This window comes from Cibotium barometz, chromosome 61 (assembly GCF_041138505.1).
Source record: "Cibotium barometz isolate CiBa-2024 chromosome 61, ASM4113850v1, whole genome shotgun sequence".
NCBI classification, from domain to species: Eukaryota; Viridiplantae; Streptophyta; class Polypodiopsida; order Cyatheales; family Cibotiaceae; genus Cibotium; species Cibotium barometz.
Window position 1 is genome coordinate 3,717,647 of NC_141106.1, and position 22,312 is coordinate 3,739,958.

Genomic DNA, 22,312 nt, shown 5'->3' on the forward strand with positions numbered 1-22,312 from the left:
AGTTCTTTGTGATCTTCTTCCTAATTCTTTAATTGTTTTGGAATTAGTCTTTCCAGTTGTTGTGGAATCCTGTTTGCTAATCTTCTTGGTCGATGTAGTGGATGATGGTGTAGTGGTGCTTCTTGTTCTACAACTTCAGACTATCTACGGTGGTACCGCATTTCCCTCTTTGAGCTTCCTTTGTTCTCCATACCTGCTCCATTATGCTCTTATGATTCTCTAGTTATCATTCCTCACACTAGTTAGTGTGTGCTTTCTTTGGCTTCTTTTGACTAGTGATTGTGCATGACTTAACCTATACTAGCCTCTATCTCTCTACTCCCCTTCTTGGCGTGTAGCGGGATCACTAAAAGTGTCGGTGTTCAATCGAGACCCGACACTTGCATGGTTCCAAACCACCTAGTTGGCTCCGGAGGAGACACGACTAATATAATTTTTCCCAATAGGATAAGCTAATGCTAGCGCACTGCATCACCGATTTGCCTATGCTAAGGGAGTTAGTTGCGATAACGCAAAGGTTATCTCCTACATCCAATGAGATCCTAGACATGGCTCCTGCTTCTAAATCCAGATAGGAATCACATCCGGACATGAATGACCTTGGACAAAGATTCCAGTTAGAAGACGTTTAAATAAGAAGCACTAATACAACGTAGAAACTAGATGGAATTACACAATATATAGAATGAAAAATACCCCAGTAATCACTGTATATCAGATTGAAGACTTAGCCCAAAGTAAAATGCACTAGCCATAATCGACACTCCCTACTCCTATCTCTCCCTTGTATCCCCCATAGTGTTTCTTTTTCCCCTTTATATCTACCTAGCTCCTACCTGTTGGGCAAGGTTCAGTTACAAGGTTGTTATAAGAAATTTATTGCTCAATGGATACACAAGGCAACAAAGGCTAGGCACCGGCCAATGGTTGGATGACCCCCAACACTAATGAACCCACATCGAGGAGTTACATTATGACTCAACAAAGAAAAGACCCAACAACACATGATTTATCAAGGCTAAGGTAAGCATTTGACTTGAACACTCTTGTCTTCCTTTGATACATTACCACATGCTCTTGCATCTTCACTTGGCATTGTGCGCTTAATGACTTGTCTTGATCCACTCTAATGGTGTCTCAAGTTCTTCTTGTAGATGTCTCCTTACCCCATAGCACTCTATTCACCAATGTTAAGCTTACCTTCTTCAACTTGTTACCCTTGACCACTTGAAATTCATCCAACTTGTGATGATAAATACAAGTGATTTGTTGCATTCATCCCCCATGTCATTATAGAATACTTAATCATTGCATGTTGAAAACTCCAAGTAGAGATTGTTAAACTCATCATAATGAAAGGAAGTTACTTCCTAGATAGGCATGGAACCTTAAACATAAAGAAAGCCACCCAACATGGCACCCACGTTAAAATTCATGCATTGTCTAGCCATGATAGCACTATACATAAGGAGTTGTTGTGCAGTATGTCACATAAACATTTGTTAATCTAACATCTTAAAGGTATCTATATTTTTTTCATGATGTACTTTAGTAGACCAATCCTTGTTTGCTTTGTTCCAAAAAATTATATCACATCATTTGACCTAAAATTTACAAGAACATCCTTAGGTAACCTATAGACATTCAATGATGCTTCTTAAAAATATTAATCCCACCATTTGGCTAAAATTTACAAGAACATCCTTAGGTAACCTACAGACATTCAATGACATTTCTTAAAAATAAATTATGGAGCTTACATCTTGTGGTCCTTACTCTTGTTTTTCTTACACCACTGCATTTATCACATTGCATTCAAAATGACTCCACCACTTGATGCTTCCTTTTCCTTTCCCAAAATCCCATGGGCATGTTCTTTATGTTTGTAACATTTTTTTGAAGATTTCCTCTTAGCATTGCAAGAGTTGTTACTACATAGCTAAAATTTTATGAGATTCTAATCCTCTAACCTTGTTCTCCATGATAATATGTTCTCCTTCTAATTCCTTGATTTTAGCAGTTAGCTTATCAACTTCTTGCATCCCCCCTTTGATTATTTGCTAACTCAATAGAATAACCTTTTCTTTGTGCTTAAACTAGGGCTAAAAAATGTAACCTTCTACAATATTCAAGAAGACCATTGTCTCCATCACACTAAAAATATAGAACCATAGTAACTTTCAAAAGGGGGGTGCTAAAGCCAATAAAGGATCCACTATGTAAATCCAACTATCTGTCCACTCAATGCTCTTCCTAGTACTTGCTTACAAGCTTTTAAAGTCAAAATTTGGCTTTCTCTAGTACTTCAAAGCCTTTCATACTCATGGTCGAGATCTACATGCAACTTAAATTGGGAGACTTACTAGTGATATCTTGGAAAGGAATTTTGTAAAGGGGAGAAGAACCTTGTAAGAAAAAACCTCAAGGGGAGAGGATAGCTTTTCTAGATTTAGATTTATTGAAATGTAAGGGTGACATGTACTATGTGTGAAGTCAAGTGATATGAAGAGGTGCAAGTGTGCACAAGTGAAGGGTGATATGAAAGGTAATATGTGTTCACGTGGAGGGTGATAATTCTCTTCATCTTCATCTTTATCAATGTAATCATGCATTCTCCAAAAATCCATACAATGAAATAATCATGTTCTTCTTGTTCTTGGTGTATATGCATCATCATGTAAGAGATAGGGAGAGAGATGATTCATTTCAAACCCAATAATTGGTATCAAATCATGGCACTCTCTCCCTATGATCCTCCCAGTGTGACCTACAAAAAGGTCATGTCCAACATCAAATAAATGAGATGCCACCTACAAGCAAGCCTTACATCACCACCATGTAAGCCATGTAGTTGATTGTGATTGACATGCCATGAATAGATAATTGCTAAAAAGTGGCATTTAGCCACTCTTCATCAATGGTATAATTTGCCAAAGTTTGTGCTCCCTTGTTCCCCTAGTAAGCGGCCTTTCTGAATTGTCTCCTATATATCAAAATCATTCAATTTGTTGAAATGTGATGTGTTTGGGAGCCTAATGACACCTTATTAAATCTAAAGGAAATAGCATGAGAAACAATTGAATTTCACTAGTTCACATGCCAATTAACCCAAATCTAGACCTTCATCTCCAAACTCCAATAATGAAGCTAGGTAAAGGAAAGACTGTACAATCTGGCTCAGTCTCAAAAGCATTGCCGTTCTCCCGAGTTCGTGTTGAAATGTGGCTTGATTTTTGACCGGCACCCTTGCCCTTAAAAATTGATGGGTTTATCAAGATTTTTTGTATTTTAGTGTAATTTTTGACGGGCATTTTAAAATTTTGCAAGTGTTTTACAATAAAAATGCTAAAAAATGGGCATGAAATCCATCAAAAAGAAACTATGACTATTACTTCTGCCTCCTCCATCCATTTTCACCATCAGGTTCACTAAGACGGGCATTTTAAAAATTTTCAAGTATTTTACTATCAAAATACTAAAAAATGGGCATGACATCCGTCAAAAAGCAACTATGACTATTACTATTTCCTCCTCCATTCATTTTCACCAGGTTCACTAAGATGTCATTATCAAGATTGTCCTGTGCTTGCATGCTCATCACTTGAGTCATTTTGAAGCACTTGTAGTAAACCACATCATGATGATGAAGATGATGATGTGGAGCCTCCTCTCTGCGTTAGGAACAACATGACAAATTCTAGGCTTGCTTTCACATGATTGTATGTTACATACATATATGTATGAATTACCATACATGTAGCAAGTAATCATCTCTGGTGATAGCATGATAAAATCCACGCACTGACATACTCTCTCACACAAGTGTGCAATTTGTTCTACTTTTGAGAAAATGGCGAGACCGTTTCACTCCTAATCCAAGGGACTAGTAAAAATCACAAATTCCATTCCACACAATGGAATTTTCCTAAGGTGGAAAGCCACCCTCCTCCATGCTTTGGGGCAAAACATTTGTACCCAATAAATTCATGCTTAGGAATTTTCAAAATTCTCTTCACTAAAGTCAAATATCAAGCAATTCATTTTTTAAAATGAAGTTCTAGGCTTGGAAAATCTTCATGGGGATACCTTGCAAAACTCCTGAAGATATTGTTGCTTAAAGAGAATTAAAATTGCATTTAAATTCCTCATGGATACCTTGCAAAACTCCTAAAGATATTGTCACTTAAAGAGAATTAAAAGTGTCCTAGGACACCTTTTTGGTCAAGACCCAGCACTTACGTGGTTCCTAACCACCTAGTTGGCTCTTGAAGAGGAGCGACTAATTTAGTTGTACCCAATGTGACAAGCCAACGTCGAGTGTTGAAAGATCCCTGCCCCCTCTGCGCAACGAATTCTGGGGTGCTAGCAGTGGAAGTAGCACTTCTTGCGCAGGGCAGAGCCTCTCACTTGGGGCCTTGCCCACGGATATCCAGACAAGAGACTAATCCCTCGGTTCTTCCAAAACCGAACTCGAAAAAACTTCCCTTGCCCAGCAGACATAGGTGATTATTTCGGGATATTTTATTCTAACGTAGTCAAGGTCTTCACTAACCAAACTGATCCGACCAAACCTATAAGTCTCATGGTCAGATCAAGGAAGAGACTTGCACTTGGATCATAGAGTCCAATGCTTTTTTCCTCATCAAGAGGCATAACTGTTGATTATTTTCCATAGAACAAGGGTTATCCGGGATTTACTTCAACCATAGAATAAGGGTTACCCGGGATTTACTTCAACCATCGTAATTTAACATAATTGAGTCTCATTTTAGGGATCCATCAGTCCCATGGGTTAGCCAATCGCTCAACCACTGTAGTGATAGGATCCATTTAAGAATTTGGTTATGTTTTGCCCGAGGTACTAGGGAAAAGAGTTCCCAGGCCCCCTAGTCGGCACTTCAAGCAAACTTCAAGATAGTCACACCACTTACACACCCAATATGAAATTGCCTGTTTCACAGATTCAGCTGTCTTCAAAACAATCTTTTAATGAAACCATAGTATCACTGATCATAATCCTCCAAAATATCTAGCTTGAATTCCAATTTACAATCATTCCTTCATTGGTGTACCTATGGCATCATTGGCAACCAGAACGCTCACCACCTAGGTGTTCACTCAGGGGCCTTTTCAATAGTTCCTAGCTCATAGAACCTGGAAATATAATCACATAAGAAAAATCTAGATGGACTCTCCGTTGAAGATCAGCAAGATCAACCAACAGATCCATATAAAAGAGTCATAGACTTATCTGTTGAGGACTAGCAAGGCCAATCAACCAGATCCATACCCAAGTTCAGAAAACAACTCTAACTCCTTGTTCCATTTTCTTCCTCGACGCACACGTGGGTATCTTCGCTGACCCTAGCGCTTCACTCATAGGTTGCTTCCTTGGTCCCTTATCCACGGTACTGGAAAGCTCACCATTTAAATCGAACCGAGGTTGGTCAAGACATCGGCCGACCTTGCTACACGAGACGTCCTCCATTGACTCTCCGTCAGTTGTTGCTGCAACTTTATCACTTAGGTCTCCATGACCTCATTCACAAGATGGTCAAAATGCTTCCCCAGCATTCTTGACATTAAACAGTCACAAGATGGTCAAAATGCTTCCCCAGCATTCTTGACATTAAACAGTCATTTAAAAACAAGTCATAAATACAGTTTCTAAAACGAACTCTCATCTTTCCACATTGTTCCACATCATTTCTCATTATTCCACATTCTTCTAAATTAATTCACTTTGCTTATTCCTCATCCAGTCATATCTATTCCCATCACCCTTCATTCATTTTTATCCAATCACATCATATTACATCTCATCACATCTATTCCCATCACCCTTCATCCATTCTTATCTAGTCACATCATATTACATCTCATCACATCTATCCACATCACATCACATTCATCCACATCACATCTCATTACATCCATTTACATCTATTCAGATCCTCATCACATCCATTTACATCTATTCAGATCCTCATCACATCGCGTCACATCCATCCTCATCACATCTCATCCATTCACATCTACCCATATCCACATCACATCACATCCATTCACATCATATCTCATCCATTCACATCTACCTCGATCCACATCACATCACATCACATCCATTCACATCTACATAGATCCATCCACATCACATCCATTCACATCACATCTCATCCATTCACATCTACCTAGATCCACATCACATCACATTCATCCACCTTACATCTCATCCATCCATTCACATTACATCACATCCATTTATATTAATTCAAATCCACATCTCATCACATCACATCCATCCACATCACATCTCATCACATCATATTCACATATATTTACATCTCATCATATCATATTCACATCACATCACATCCATTCACACCTACCCAGATCCACATCACATCCATTCACATCTACCCAGATCCACATCACATCCATTCACATCTATTCACATCTACCCAGATCCACATCACATCACATCACATCACATCACATCACATCCATTCATATCTCATCACACCCATTAACATCTCATCACACCCATTCACATCCATCACACCCATTCACATCTCATCACTCCCATTCACATCCCATCAAACCCATCACTTTCATTGAATCCACATCACATCACATCCATTCATATCTCATCACAAACATACACATCTCATCACACCCATTCACATCCATCACACCCGTTCCCATCCATCACACCCATTCAAATCTCATCACTCCCATTCACATCCCATCACACCCAGCACTTTCATTGCATCCACATCACATTGCGTGCATTCCATCCACATCTCTCCTTATCACATCACATTCATTCCATCCATATCACATCACATTCATTCCATCCACATTATATCACGTTCACATCTATCCACATCACATCTCATTCATTCCATCCACATCTCTCCTTATCACATCACATTCATTCCATCCATATCACATCACATTCATTCCATCCACATTATATCACATCACATTCATTCCATCCACATTATATCACGTTCACATCTATCCACATCTCTCCTTATCACATCACATTCATTCCATCCACATTATATCACGTTCACATCTATCCACATCACATCTCATTCATTCCATCCACATTACATCAAATCCACATCTATCCTTATCTCATCACATCCATTCACATCTCTCACATTCATCCACATCCATCCATTCATTCACATTCACATCTATCCACATCCATCCATTCATTCACATGCACATTTTTCCACATCCATCCATTCCTTTACATTCACATCTATCCATATCCATCCATTCATTCACATGCACATCTATCACTTCATATCTCATTCTCATCCATTTACATCACATCACACCTATTCACATATAATCACATCTCATCACATTCACATCCACATCCATTTACATCGCATCACGTCTCATCCACATCTCATCACATCCACTCACATCTCCTCACATCACATCCACTCACATCTCCTCACATCACATTCACATCTTATCACATCACATTCACATCTTATCACATTCACATCCACATCCACATCCATTTATATCGCATCACATCTCATCACCTCTCCTCACATCTCCTCATATCACATTCACATCTTATCACATCACATTCACATCTTATCACATTCACATCCACATCCACATCCATTTACATCACATCACATCACATCTCATTCACATCTTATGACATCAAATTCACATCACATTCACATCCACATCCATTTACATCACATCACATCTCATTCACATCTTATCACATCAAATTCACATCTCCTCTTTTTCCAAATTGTTGGGATAATCCCTTTCTCATTTAGGATGAATTAGAGTAGTTTTCAACTACTCATAAACAATCTAAAAGAATTTACCATTATTTTAATAGCACAAAATCATGAAAATATCATTTTCTTAATCTCTAGCTTATCAAGCCTAGAGTTTAGCTTTGAATTAAGAGATATCATTGAGAAACATCCTTTTTCAAGGGATTTAGCCATAAAGATGGCTATTCTTTTAGAGAGAGAGATTTACTTAAAGAAAGCACTACAATTTAAGCATAAAGGTTAACTTTCTCTTAATTAAGCATTAAGACTTCAAGGGAAAGCTTGATGTGAATTAAAATAAATATTTAGAAAGCTTCTCAAGCTTGAGAGGGGTTGAGAAGAAGAAAGTTATTGATAAAATTAGAAAAAACCATAAAAATTAATTTTTACCTCAAAGTTTGGCTTGATTCTCTAATTGGAGTGAAGTCCTGACCAATCAATTGGTCCACCAAGAGGAGAAGAGCAACTCCAAGAGTTGTTGTAGAGAGAGAGAGCTCCAAGCTCCCAAGAGAGGAAAATTTAAAGGATAATAGAAAATATGATTATTTTAATATAATACTGGCATGGTATAGCTCCAATATTTTATTACAAATGATTGAGGGTCTATTTATAGGTGAGGGAGGCCACTAACCAAGTCCAACTGGGTTCTAGAATTTTCCAGGTTCAGTTTGACTCAATTTAGACAAGATTTGGACCTTTTTGGCTCCCTTTTTGATTTGGTTTGATCTAGGAGAGAGGAGAGATAAAAATATCACAAATTTTTTGAATTAAAAACTGTTCCACACATGTGAAAGAGGCACCTACCTCAAGAGTCCCCCTTTCCTTATCAAGGTTTTAAAAATGCATCATTATTCCAAAATATCTCATTTTTTTAGTAATATCTCATAATTTTTAACTAATAAACCTTATACTTAGTCAACTCTTCATCTTATGTGAGCATTTACTCATTTTTGGGTATTTTATTTTATTATTTTATAATTATCTCATCCCAACACTTGGATTAATCCAATTGGAATTATCTCATCCCAACACTTGGACTAATCCAATTGGAATTATCTCATCCCAACACTTGGATTAAGGTTCCAATTGGCCCATTGGAACCTTAATTGGACCATAATCCAAAAATTTCTAAAAATGTAGACCCTTAAGCTAAGGTCCCTTATACCATTTTCAATTAATTCCTAATGCACATTGGAAAGTTCATTTTGAACTTCTGTTTCAGGGGAATCCATTTTAGACACTAGGAGGATTTTTATATCCAAAGATATCTCAATTTTGGATTATCTCTCTCTAGACATTTTCTCTCTCTAGGCCAAAACAAGGTAGAACAAGATCTTTCTTCCATTTTGGAGAGGGAAATAATTACAAGAACAAAAGGGGAGGTTCTTATACCTTTACACCTCAAAAGCTGGAGGGAGGAATCTTACAAGTGTTGATGAGCTACCAATCTGCTCATGCTTAGGGAAGTTAGTCATGACTACACACAAGTTAGTTCCTAGATCCTTCATGATTCTGGATAGGAGTTAACATCCAGACATGCATGAAATTGACACGGAATAGACAGAGCTATGCAGTGAAGAATTGAGACAAGATAGAGATTAACCCACAAGACATTCTTGAACATTAGCCTAATCTCTCAAGCATACAATAATACACCAGCCTTGACTCATCTCATGAACTCCTGAGATCAACTATCCCTTCATCTATGTGTCTATCCGAGAATAATCCCCTTCATTCCTTACATCAATCTAGGTATTGCCCGTTTGCAAGGTGCCATTAGAAAGTTGTTACAAAACAAGAAGCTTAACCCTTAATAGTTTGTTACAAAGCGAGAAGGAGTCTGGGTGGCAGAGCCAAACGAGCTAGTTGGCCCCACCAACATCTTGCGATCAACGGGGTGGGACATTGTGTCAGCAGAGTAGAGCAAATCCCACTATTCCTGCTCTTACTTTGAATTTTTTCAAAGATTTTTTGGATCTAGACAATGAACCATGTCATACAGACATTTACGGCCTATTCCACCTTCCTTGCTCTAGTTCGGATTGTGCAGCTATGCCCCCTGAAACAAACTGTATTGTTCGATCTTGACTATATCTTGGCTTGTAAACTTTTTTCTTGCTACTCAACCAAGCATGGATAAGCCTTGTTCTTTCATTGGCTCTTCTGAACTGCACACCAATGGTTCGTGCATCTAGATACTTGGCCTTGGCTCTCTTCACTGCTTCCACCACCATGTCGACTACGAAGTCATGCGGCTCTATTTGTTCTGGACAGATAGCATCATCTTCAAAATGTGTCTGCTTCGGTTCTCTTGGCCATCTTCTATTGCCTCGAATCCACTTCCACTCATAGGGTGGCCTTCGAGACTAATCTGATCTTGAAGTCCTCTTTTCTTGGTCTACCATTTGACTCCGTTGGTGAGGGGCACTCGCAGCGTCGCTCTTTGAATGAGTCATTGCCTCCTCACTCAGATCCACGAGTCATAACATCCTGCTGCTTCTCCGCACGACTTTGGATCTTACCTTGTATTCTGTTCCTTGGGTAAGATATTTGGCCTTGTCCTATTGACTACTCTGGGGGGAAGGGCTTCAGCCTTGTCTTGCCTTGTCCTAACTTATTCATGAATTTGTCTATATCTTCCTAGTAGGAAGGCCTCATGGCGCTTGTGTGCAGAGTTTCTAAGCCTGTTGAATGCATTTGACAGCAGTCTCTTTCCAAGCATTAAGGCTCTTTTGGTCTAACTCCTCCTGCAACCTACGTTGTACACCTTTCCTAGCCTTCTTCTCTCTTTTAGCCCAGTCTTGGAAGTCTTGAACCATCTTTTCTTTGGATTGTAGTTCCTCGACGTGGCCTTTTTCATGGCGTTCATTTGCTAGGATTTACGTATGTATGTATGTATGTATGTATATGCATGTATATTTGTATGTATGTATGTATATATACATATGTATGTGTATATATATATATATACACATACATATACACATATACACATATAGTATATGTATATATATGCATGCATGTATGTATGTATGTATGTGTATATATGTATATATATGTATGTGTGTATGTATATATATGTATCTATACTTACATACCTATATATACATGTATGCATACACGCGCGCGCACACACACACACACACACACACATATCTATAAAAATACACACATAGATACTATACACACACACAGAGAAAAACAAACACACACACAGAAAAACAAACACACACACATAAATACTATATATATTTATATTTATTTACATATATATATATTGTATGTATATATATAAACACATAGATACTATATATATATATTGTATGTCTATATTATATGTATATACACATATATATGTACACACACACACACACACACACACATACACATACACATACACATACACATACACATACACATAAATACTATTTATCTATATATATTGTATGTATACACACACACATATTTATATTTATGTGTACACACATACATACATGTATGTATGTATGTACATATGCATACATACATACATATAGACACTCACACACATATGCATATATATGTATGTATACATACATACATACCTATATGCATGCATACGTACATACACACACATATATACATACATAAGAAAGTGTATGTATGTACATACCTATATACATATATGTATATGTATGTGCATAGGTATGTATATATATATATATACATATTTATGTGTGTATATATATGTACGTACATATTTGTGTGTGTGCGTGCATGCGCATACTTACATATATGCACACATATATGTATATGTATGTATGTATGTAAATGTAGAAACATGTGTGTGTACATATATACATACATGTGTTGCATGTGTAATTATGTATGTATGTATGTATGTGTGTGGGTATACATACATATACACATATGCATACATACATACATGTACACATATACATACATATATATGTATGTGTGATATGTATATAACACATATACATACATACATGTATGTATGTATATATGTACATATGTATGCACACACACACATACATGCATATGTATGTATGGACGTATACACACACACACACATATATGTACATATATTTATATTTATATATTTTCACATACATATATATATATGTACATATATACATACATACATGTATGTATGTGTGTGTACATACACACATACATACATACATGTATGTATGTGTGTATGTATGTATCTACACACGCATATATGTATGTATGTGTGTATGTATGTATCTACACACGCATATATGTATGTATGTGTGTGTATATATATATGTAGATATGTGTGTGTGTGTGTGTGCGTGCACGCGTGCACGTGTATGTAGATACATATATATATACAAAAGTGGGAGAAGCCCAAACCTACACTAAAGTGCACTATCCCAAAGAATGTGATTCTCCCCAAAGTAAAAAAGTTCCCTAAACGGGCTGTAATTCTCTTCTTTTCAGGCCAAGTTCCCTCTGTAGAGGATGTTGGACAGTGGTTGAACACATTGCTTGCAGGTTTACATGTAGAAGGTGTTTACTTTATGTAGCCCATGGTTTTTATGAAGTGGTGCTCAAGCAGCCTGATTTCAAAGAGCATTGATTTCAAAAGTCTCCTTTGTTCTATGGTCAGTAGATGGTCCATGTGCTACCGTGGACACCTACTACATTATGCGGTGTGTTGTCCGGTTTAGGTGGAAGTTGTTGGCTTCCCTGTGATTTTTTGTGATGCTCTTCCATATTTGGCACAAAGTCTTGGCACCAATATCTGCCCCCCAAAATGTGATGGGTAATCATAATAAGTTTTATGTTTTGTTGGACATAGATAAACCAATCCTTGAATCAATAATTATGGAAGTAGATGATGTGCATATGGGGGAAAAATGTTTTGAGCTTAAATGGGGCGCATTTGTAGGAGCTTGTTTTCGTTGTTAGAAATTTGCACACTTTGCAGATAACTTCCTTACCCTCAAATTACACCCGCCTACTATCATAAATTTGGACACTTTGCAGATTTGTGTTCCTCTGACAAATGGAGACTTGTTGCTTGGGAATATGTACATAAGATGCATCTTGATATCATGTTTTTTCAAGAACATAACCATCATGAATTTGTTATGGCAATGTAGTTTCATTTAGTGGTAATTGTATATACTATGGTGGCTTGAGTTCTTTCTCTGGTGTTTGTGTGTTGGTTAAGCAAATTTTACAACCTCAAGTGGCTTATAATGATCGAGATGGTAGACTGATTATTTTGCAGTGCATGCTCAATGGGGAGATCTATGAGTTTGGCTATGTATATGCCCCTACAATTTCATCCCATTGAACTCATTTGTGGTATTTTATGAGTCGATATCTTTGGTTGTCCGGGGATTTTAATAACTCCCCTTCTCCTCAAAACAACACTCGTGATCATTCACATATGCTTGTTTCTAAGAAAGTGGCATGGAGAAATGTTGTGGTTGATCTTGGATTGAGAATGGATTAATTGTGGAGTTCTTTTTGTAGATTTGGCCTATGCTTGACGAATCACTTCTTTTTATGATCAATGAGGCTTAGAACTCGGGCATCATGCCTTTTGCTTGGCAAGAGGGACTGATAAGATTGGTGCCAAAAAATGATTTGTGTCAAAAACTTTTTGACTAGCACCCTATTACCATGATGTCAATGATCTATAAATTGATCACTAAGATGATCACTAATGGACTCAAAAAGATTTTGAATAGGGGTATCCATCCACAACGTAATATGTTTTTGTGCCTCGTTTCAAATAACAGATAACATTGCTAATGTTTATGTTGGCATAGAATATGCAAAATATACCAAGCAAGATGTGCTCTTATTTTGGAGGTTGATATTGCTAAGGCTTTTGATACAGTCCAATGGGATTACATTGCAAAATGTTATGGCAAATTTGGGCTTATTTTGCAGGTTGATATTGCTAAGGCTTTTTATACAATCCAATGGGATTACATTGCTAAGGCTTTTGATACAATCCAATGGGATTACATTGCAAAAGTTATGGCAAAGTTAGGCTTCTCCAAAAATCTAGAACATAATTTACTAGCTATATCGAGATAGCATTGCTTGATGTTTTTTGAGAAATTTCTTATCCTCTCGATGTGTTTTGGGTAGATCTATTTGACAAGGCTTCCCTCTCAGTGTCTTGATATATGCTTTGCTACTCATCCCTTCTTCACATATATGGATAAGCTCACTGAGGTTGGTAGATTACATGGGCTTCATCTCCTTGATTGGTCATAATTTGGTTGCTCAAGCATATGCTGATAGGCATATGTTGATGACTCTTTCTTTTTTCTTGAGAATATTTGAAATGCCTCATGAACACTTTGCACATGTTTGGATTGACAACAAGTCTTTTTATCAACTTAAAAAAATCAAAATTGTTGCCTCTTAATGAAGTTCAATTGCATAGCATTTTATGGCTTGGGAAAATCATATACCCGACACAACATGTTAGGCCTTTGAGATATCATGTGGGATGGAATCTTTTTCTTCGTGATGCTACAGATTTTCTTCGTGATGCTACAGATTGGGTGCTGCAAAAACTTATAATTAAATTGGAATATTGGAAACTTTCTACTTGTCCACATCATGTTAGATTGGGAATAGCCTAATCGATTTTGATGGCATACATTCATTTTTTTCTCCCTCTTTTGGCATGGTCTAAAAACCAAATCTCTTGTTTTATGACAAAAAGTATTGAGATCTTTTGGCAAAATTCTCATTATAAGAAGGCCTTAGGACTCCTTAAGTATGAATTCATATGCTCGCCAAAAACACATGAAGGGCTTAATGTGGGATCCCACTGCCCCCTCTGCACACCGGATTCCCGGATGGTAGCAGCGGAAGTAGCTTCCTCATGCGCGGGGCAGGGTTTCCCACTCAGGGCCTCGCCCTTAAATGTCCAGGCACGAGACTAAGTTGGTGGTCATTCTGAAAACCGAAACTGGGAAAATTTCCCATGCCCGAAAAGTGGGGACAATTCCACCATTTTGAATTTCTTAATGAATTTTTCTAACGAGGTCAAGACTGAACTAACCTTCATCTGAATAAACCGGATAGAAGGGAAACTATAACAGACTTAACTTGAAGGAATCAACGCTTTTTTCCTAATTGAATTAGGCACAACCATTGATCTATTCATTTGAGAAGTCTTCAGGTTATTATTTAACTATATTCGAATTCTAAGCGTAATCCTATTAGTCAATTTTATTATTAAAACTCTACTGATTCCAACCTAATCCCATCCGGTCCATGGGTTAGCCACCGCCCAATCACTGGAATAGTAGAACCAAACAAGTACTCACACACTCCTTGTTAAACTTTAATCTATAAAATAATCCATTGATAAACAATTACCAGGTACACATGTCACAACTCAAAATTTCCATTCAATCCTTGTTTCTCACAAAACAGTATCACTCTGGACTCTCCATTGAGACTAGCAGGTCAACAACGAGATCCAGTAAGTTTCTCGTCATCATACATATATATCTTCCATGACATACACATGGGTGTCCTCGGCACTGTGAGCCCATGCATCGCCTGGTCGTCAGAACCCTCCAAGATCCTCCTTAGGTTTATAATAAAAATAATAATCAATATGCATCTTTCTATGCATAGAATTTAATTCTTGAAAAATCACTCTTTTATAATAAAAGAATAATCAATATGCATCTTTCTATGCATAGAATTTAATTCTATCAAAAATCACTCTTTTATAATAAAAGAATAATCAATATGCATCTTTCTATGCATAGAATTTAATTCTATTAAAAATCACTCTTTTATTAAAAAAAAATCTGGCGCATGTTGGGATCCTTCTGGTGAAGGTCCACTTTAAGCTCTGATGATCTGTCAAAGTGAATCTTTGACCCAGTAGGTAATGTCTCCACAACTTTAGGACATATATTACTGAAAGTAGTTCCAGGTCGTGGATAGCATAATTCCTCTCATGCGTTCTGAGTTTTCGGGATTCATAGGCCGCTGCATGACCTTCCTGCATGAGTGCACCTCCCAGGGAAAAACCACTGGCATCAGTTACTACCTCAAAGGGTAGAGAGAAATCTGGCAGCTTCAGAACGAGATTGGTTACCAAGGCGGTCTTCAGCTTATCAAAAGCACTCTAGCACCTGGCAGACCATTGAAACGGGATATTCTTCTTGAGAAGATTAGTCAGGGGGGAAGCTATGAGAGCATACTTTAGTATAAAAATTCTATACCAACCAATCAATCCCAAGAATCCTCTGACTTCTTTCACTGTCTTTGGTTCAGGCCAATCTATGACTACTTGGACTTGCGCGGAGTCTGGAGCGCAGAGTCTGGAGAAATTCCATCTTTGGATACCAGAAAGCCCAAGTATTCAACATGGTCGTTCGGCAGAGAAAGTGCATTTGCTCTTTTTTGCAAAGAGTTGGTGCGTCCTTAGAATCTCAAGAACTTTTCTGACATGAGCTTCATGGTCAGCTGCATTCTTGGAGTAGATCAGAATATCATCAAAGAAAACAAGAACGAAATCATCCAAGTACTCTCTGAGAATGTCCTGCATTAAGTGATTGAATGTAGCTGGGGCATTTGTCAATCCAAATGGCATGACAGTGAATTCATAATGCCCATACTGCTGTTTTTGGGATATCTTGCTCATTAATCCTGATCTGATAATACCCTGATTTGAGATCTATCTTTGTGAAGATCTGGCTCCACTTAGCCTGTCTAGAAGCTCATCAATTCTGGGGATAGGATACTTATTCTTAACTATCAGTTGATTGAGGCCTCTGTAGTCCACACAGAGTCTTAGCATTCCATCTTTCTTTTTTTGAAAGAGAACTGGAGTACCCCAAGGTGAAACACTGGGTCTTACAAACCCTTGTTCTAACAGTTGTCTAAGATATTCCTTGAGTTTGATGGCTTCAAGAACTAGCCTTTTGTACGTGCGCAAGGCTACTGGCTGAGCTTCGGGGGTCAATTCTATGACATGATCTACTTCCCGAATTGGGGGCATCTCTGTTAATTCTGCTGGGAATAAATCATCATATTCACTTAACCATTCAGGTTCTTTAGCTTTTAACTTTGAGTCTAGCGGATTCATTTTGACAAGATAAATGCACTACTTCTTTCTAAGTCCTTTTAGTAACTTAGAAGCTTTTACTAACTGCAGACTAGGGGATCCTGAAATTCCAGTTCCTTGAACTTTGTTTCCGTGAAGGTCACGGAAGGAGATGGTTCCATTATGACAGTGAATGTCAGCTTGATTTTTGTGGAGCCAATCCATTCCAAGGATCCCGTCGAAAACTCCCAAAGGTATAACTCTGAACTGACAGTCAGTTAAATTCCCATCTAGATTGAATTGAATACAATGTGTCTCAAGGTGAGTGAAAAGAATCTTCCCACTTGCCAATTCAACTTGCATAGGTTTCCCTGATTTCTTATCTAAGACTAGCTTACGCAAGCATCCAGGGGAAATGAAAGAATGAGTACTGCTTGAATTAATCAAAAGCTTAAAAGGCTTACCTTGATACTACTCAGCTGGAGTATGAATGATGGAGAATTGACAGTTTGGCCCTTGGTTTTCAATTGCAGCATAAATCTGTCCTCTTTCCTCTTCCACTACTTCTGTAATTGTGACTGCTCTGGCTGCTGTAGTCTGAGGCTGAACTCTTTCTCTTTGGTTGCCCCAGTTCTGGAAAGGAGTTATGAGGCTACTCTAGACAGAGGCAGACGGCTGATGAGCTGGAGTTCTTCTAGGATTTCCCTGATTTGGGCGAGATGGACCTTGATTTGACTGATAGGAAGGGGTTGGTCTTTGCATTCTCGGTCCTTGACTTCCCTGTCCCCTTGACTTCCCTGTCCCCTTGACATGGCAGGATTCGGGCAGTCTTTCAGCTGGTGACCAAAACCATGGCATCCAAAACACCGGTTCTCACTTCTGAGCTCATCCCTTTGAATCCTTGAAATAGGTGGGGCTCTTGAGAAAGTGTTCTGGGGGAAGGGTCTTCCTTCACTTCTGAATCATCCCGCATCCTGATTTTGAATTAGGCCTTGCTACCTCTTTGGGGGAGGAAAGTTTGAAGTACTTCCCGGGGTTTGGAATCTTTTAAAGTTAGAGGGTGCAGGCTTTGACGGGACCTTAACAACAAAGGCTTTGGCAAAGTGCCATTGAGACAGGTTTGGCATTCTTTACTAAGGTGTCCAATGGCTTGTTCATTCCTCGAATGAACCTGGCCATCAGCTGCTCTTCATCCAACTGAAGGGAATATTTGAGAAGAAGGGCAAAAGCTTGATGGTACTCTTCAATTGTCCGGCTATCTCGCTTTAATTCCAAGAATTCATTCATTTTAGTTTCAAGGAAGCCCGGAGGACAAAACCTCTTTCTGAGGTAAGCTTTAAGATCGGTCCAGGTCTGGGTATTTCGGTCATCGAGACGGTTAGTCTCGCAGTGATTCCTCCAAGTGACCCTGGCCGTTTCCACAATCTTTAACCTGGCGAGAGCCATCTTGCTTCTCTCATTGTAGCCAGTTACATCAAAGTATTCCTCCATTGCCTCAATCCACTTTTCCACTACTTCACCTAACTGTTCCCCTTCACCCTTGAAGGGACCAAGCTGGGATCTGTGTAGTGCTTTTCGAACATATCCGGATCTAACTCTTCGTCATCGGCGGTTAGAGGATCCGATTGCCTTGCACGGGCCGCGCGCCTCATGATTATGACAAAACGAGATTTTTGTCAACTTAACTATGACAACAGATTTATGATTATTTAATTTTTACGAGTTATTCTTTAAATAGATAATTATTTCATCATACTTCATGAAACAAGATTAACCACATTCACAATCATGAGAACAATTTGGATTTTTTTTGCAAAACATCATTTATTATCAAAAGTTTTCGATATATACATAGAGCATCACGGTTCCCAAAAATCACTGCCTCAATCATATTCGCATAAAGAAGCGAAACTGTGAAGGAGACATACCATGCTACACACAATTCATTACAGAAAGAGGTGCTATGATTCTACCTCTAGGGATAAAGCGGCTAAGAAGCCTAAAAACTCGGCATGAAGTTATGAAGTTCCTGGGTGAATGATCAAAGAGTTGCACATGCTGAACAAGCCCTAGCCTTATCAGAATCATGGTTAAGGAAATATTCTGCATGAGCCTCTGACGCTGACTGGTATTGGCATTAATACATCGTCCTCCACAAAACCACATATACCGACGTCGCTCAAGAGGATCAAGAAAGTAAAGACTCTCAAAATGACGCACGAGTCTCACTCTACTCACTCGGGTCGTAGCAGAGTTGATGAGGTGGTCGAATGCAAAGGCTATCATATCCTAACTCTGGGAGAGTTCAGGAATGCCAGATAGATTCAGGGTATCCATCTATAAATTTTCCAATTCAATTTATGAGTTTTCCATTTTTGAAGTTCATTTAACATAATATAAACAAGTGAAAATATTATTTCCTAGATTTACTTTTAAATTCTTAAGCAATTTTTGCTGCTGTTACGTAGATTATTACAGCGCTCTGATACCAAACTGTGGGATCCCGCTGTCCCCTCTGCTCACCGAATTCCCGGATGGTAGTAGCGGAAGTAGCTTCCTCATACGCGGGGTAGGGTTTCCCACTCAAGGCCTCGCCCTCGAATGTCTGGGCACAAGACTAAGTTGGTGGTCATTCCGAAAACCAAAACTGGGAAAATTTCCCATGCCCGGAAAGCGGGGACGATTCCACCATTTTGAATTTCTTAACGAATTTTTCTAACGAGGTCAAGACTGAACTAACCTTCATTTGAATAAACCGGATAGAAGGGAAACTATAACAGACTTAACTTGAAGGAATCAACGCTTTTTTCCTAATTGAATTAGGCACAGCCATTGATCTATTCATTTGAGAAGTCTTCACGTTATTATTTAACTATTCGAATTCTAAGCGTAATCCTATTAATCAATTTTATTATTAAAACTCTACTGATTCCAGCCTAACCCCATCCGGCCCATGGGTTAGCCACCGCCTAACCCCACTGGAATAGTAGAACCAAACAAGTACTCACCCACCCATAATTGAAAGCCTTTCTTAACTTTTGCTTTAGAATACAGATACTCACACACTCCTCTTTAAACTTGAATCTATAAAACAATCCATTGACAAACAATTACTGGTGGGTACAGATGTCACAACTCAAAATTTCCATTCAATCCTTGTTTCGCACAAAACAGTATCACTTTGGACTCTCCATTGAGACCAGCAGGTCAACAACAAGATCCAGTAAACAGATTACAATAAGTTTCTCGTCATCATACATATATATCTTCCACGACATATGCATGGGTGCCCTTGACACCGTGAGCCCGTTCATCACTTGGTTAGAACCCTCCACCAGGATTCTCCTTAGGTGTCTTGGCACTTCACTCAGGGACCGCTTCATCGGCCCTCGTCCATCATAACAGAAGCGCACCATTTTAACCATACCGAGGCAGGCTTTGCCGCGTGAGCCGTCCTTTGAACACTACCCGCCGCCAGCTGTTGTAACCGAACTTCCCTTAGAACACACATATACCAAATGCTCCCTCCAGCATCCTGACGTAAAGACAGTCCTTTAAGTAAACAAGATTTCTATTTGGCAAGTTTTCAGTTTTGATTTTCTTTTGACTACAATGAGTATATCTTAATTCCGTATCCCAAGACTTCTAGATCACAGGTCTGGATTCCCAAGCAGAATTCCTTGAATTCTGAATTCTTGATCCTCAGATCAAAATCAAAGGTCTCAACTTAGTTTCAAATTTGGTGGGTGATTTGAGTGTAGATTACTGAACTAGTCACATCGTCATTTCTTGAAACTGACAAAGGAGTTACGTCTTGGTCATAGTCGCAGGGTTTGAGTCTGGAAAGGTTCTCCCTGAACTATCTTTCTCGAAGGTAATATTTCAATTACTACTTTATTGAATTCAAAACTAAATACAAATTCCTATGAGGAATAAATTAGTCATTATCTAAATTCCGACTTTGATAGTTTTTCTGAATTTTCTCATTACCATCCTAGAGAATATAAAATAATATAATTTTCCTTCACTGAGTATTTACTTATTCATTTTTCCAATATTCATGGGATTTAAACATAGGATTAAAGTGAACTCTTATTTTGATAAAAAAATTCTTTTATGCATCATTTTATGCATAAAAATCAATATTGGTGAAAGCAACACTTTTGTAATAAAAAAATTCTTTTATGCATCATTTTATGCATAAAAATCAATATTAGTGAAAGTAACACTTTTACAATAATTTTTTTTAATACATTTATTTATGCATAAAAATCCATTTTAATGAAAGTAACACTTTTATAATAAAAATATTCTTTTATGCATCTATCTATGCATAAAAATCAATTTTGATAAAAGTAACACTTTTATAAAAAATATATATTCTTTTATGCATCTATTTATGCATAAAAATTAATTTTGATGAAAGTAACACGTTTATAATTTAAAAAAAATTCTTTTATGCATCTATCTATGCATAAAATCCATTTTGATGAAAATAACACTTTTATAATAAAAAAATATTCTTTTATGCATCTATCTATGCATAAAAATCCATTTTGATGAAAGTAACACTTTTATAATAAAAAAATAATCAATATGCATCTTTCTATACATAGAATTTAATTCTATTGAAAATCACTCTTTTATAATAAAAGTAATCATTATGCATCTTTCTATGCATAGAACTTAATTCTATTGAAAATCACTCTTTTATAATAAAAATAATCAACCCTTGAGACTTATTCTCCTTTCCTTTTCCCCCCCAGTTTTGCATGGGTTCTTATAGCTTCTTCTTTAGCATGCCTAACACTGGCTTTCTCTTTTACTCTCTCTCCTTCTGATTGACCCCCCTGCACCTTGTCTTTCCATTTTGCATCTTTTGCCTGGCTAGTGTCAAAGTCCATTTTTTTCACTATTTTCTCCTGTCTCTTTATCCTCATCAGACATACCATGTCCCACACAGTTTTTGGCTATGTGTCCAAACCCTCCGCAGCCATTAGCCAACTGCCCACACCAACCATTGTATTGGTGGGATCCCTTTATATAAAAATTTGGTTACCTCGCAGCTAGAAAAGGACCAAATTTCAGACCCAGTTCTAATACTCCTATATCTCCTAAATCAACTTCAATTATTTCAATATGCATCTTTCTATGCATGAATGAAAATGACACTTTTAGAATACACAAACGATGGGGATTACTCTTTTTGATTAATAAAAGATGAAATTTATTTCATAATTTTTTAAAAAATTTTGCCATAGCCTCCTTTGTATGGCTAACCATTTTTCAAATTTTCTAACCTTAATCTACTTAGGAATTATCCCGAATTGGTTTAAAGCATTCTAAACTAATCAATTTTCACTTTTAAGAGAGAAACAATATGAAAAGTTTAATTCCAACAATTAGATCACTTAAC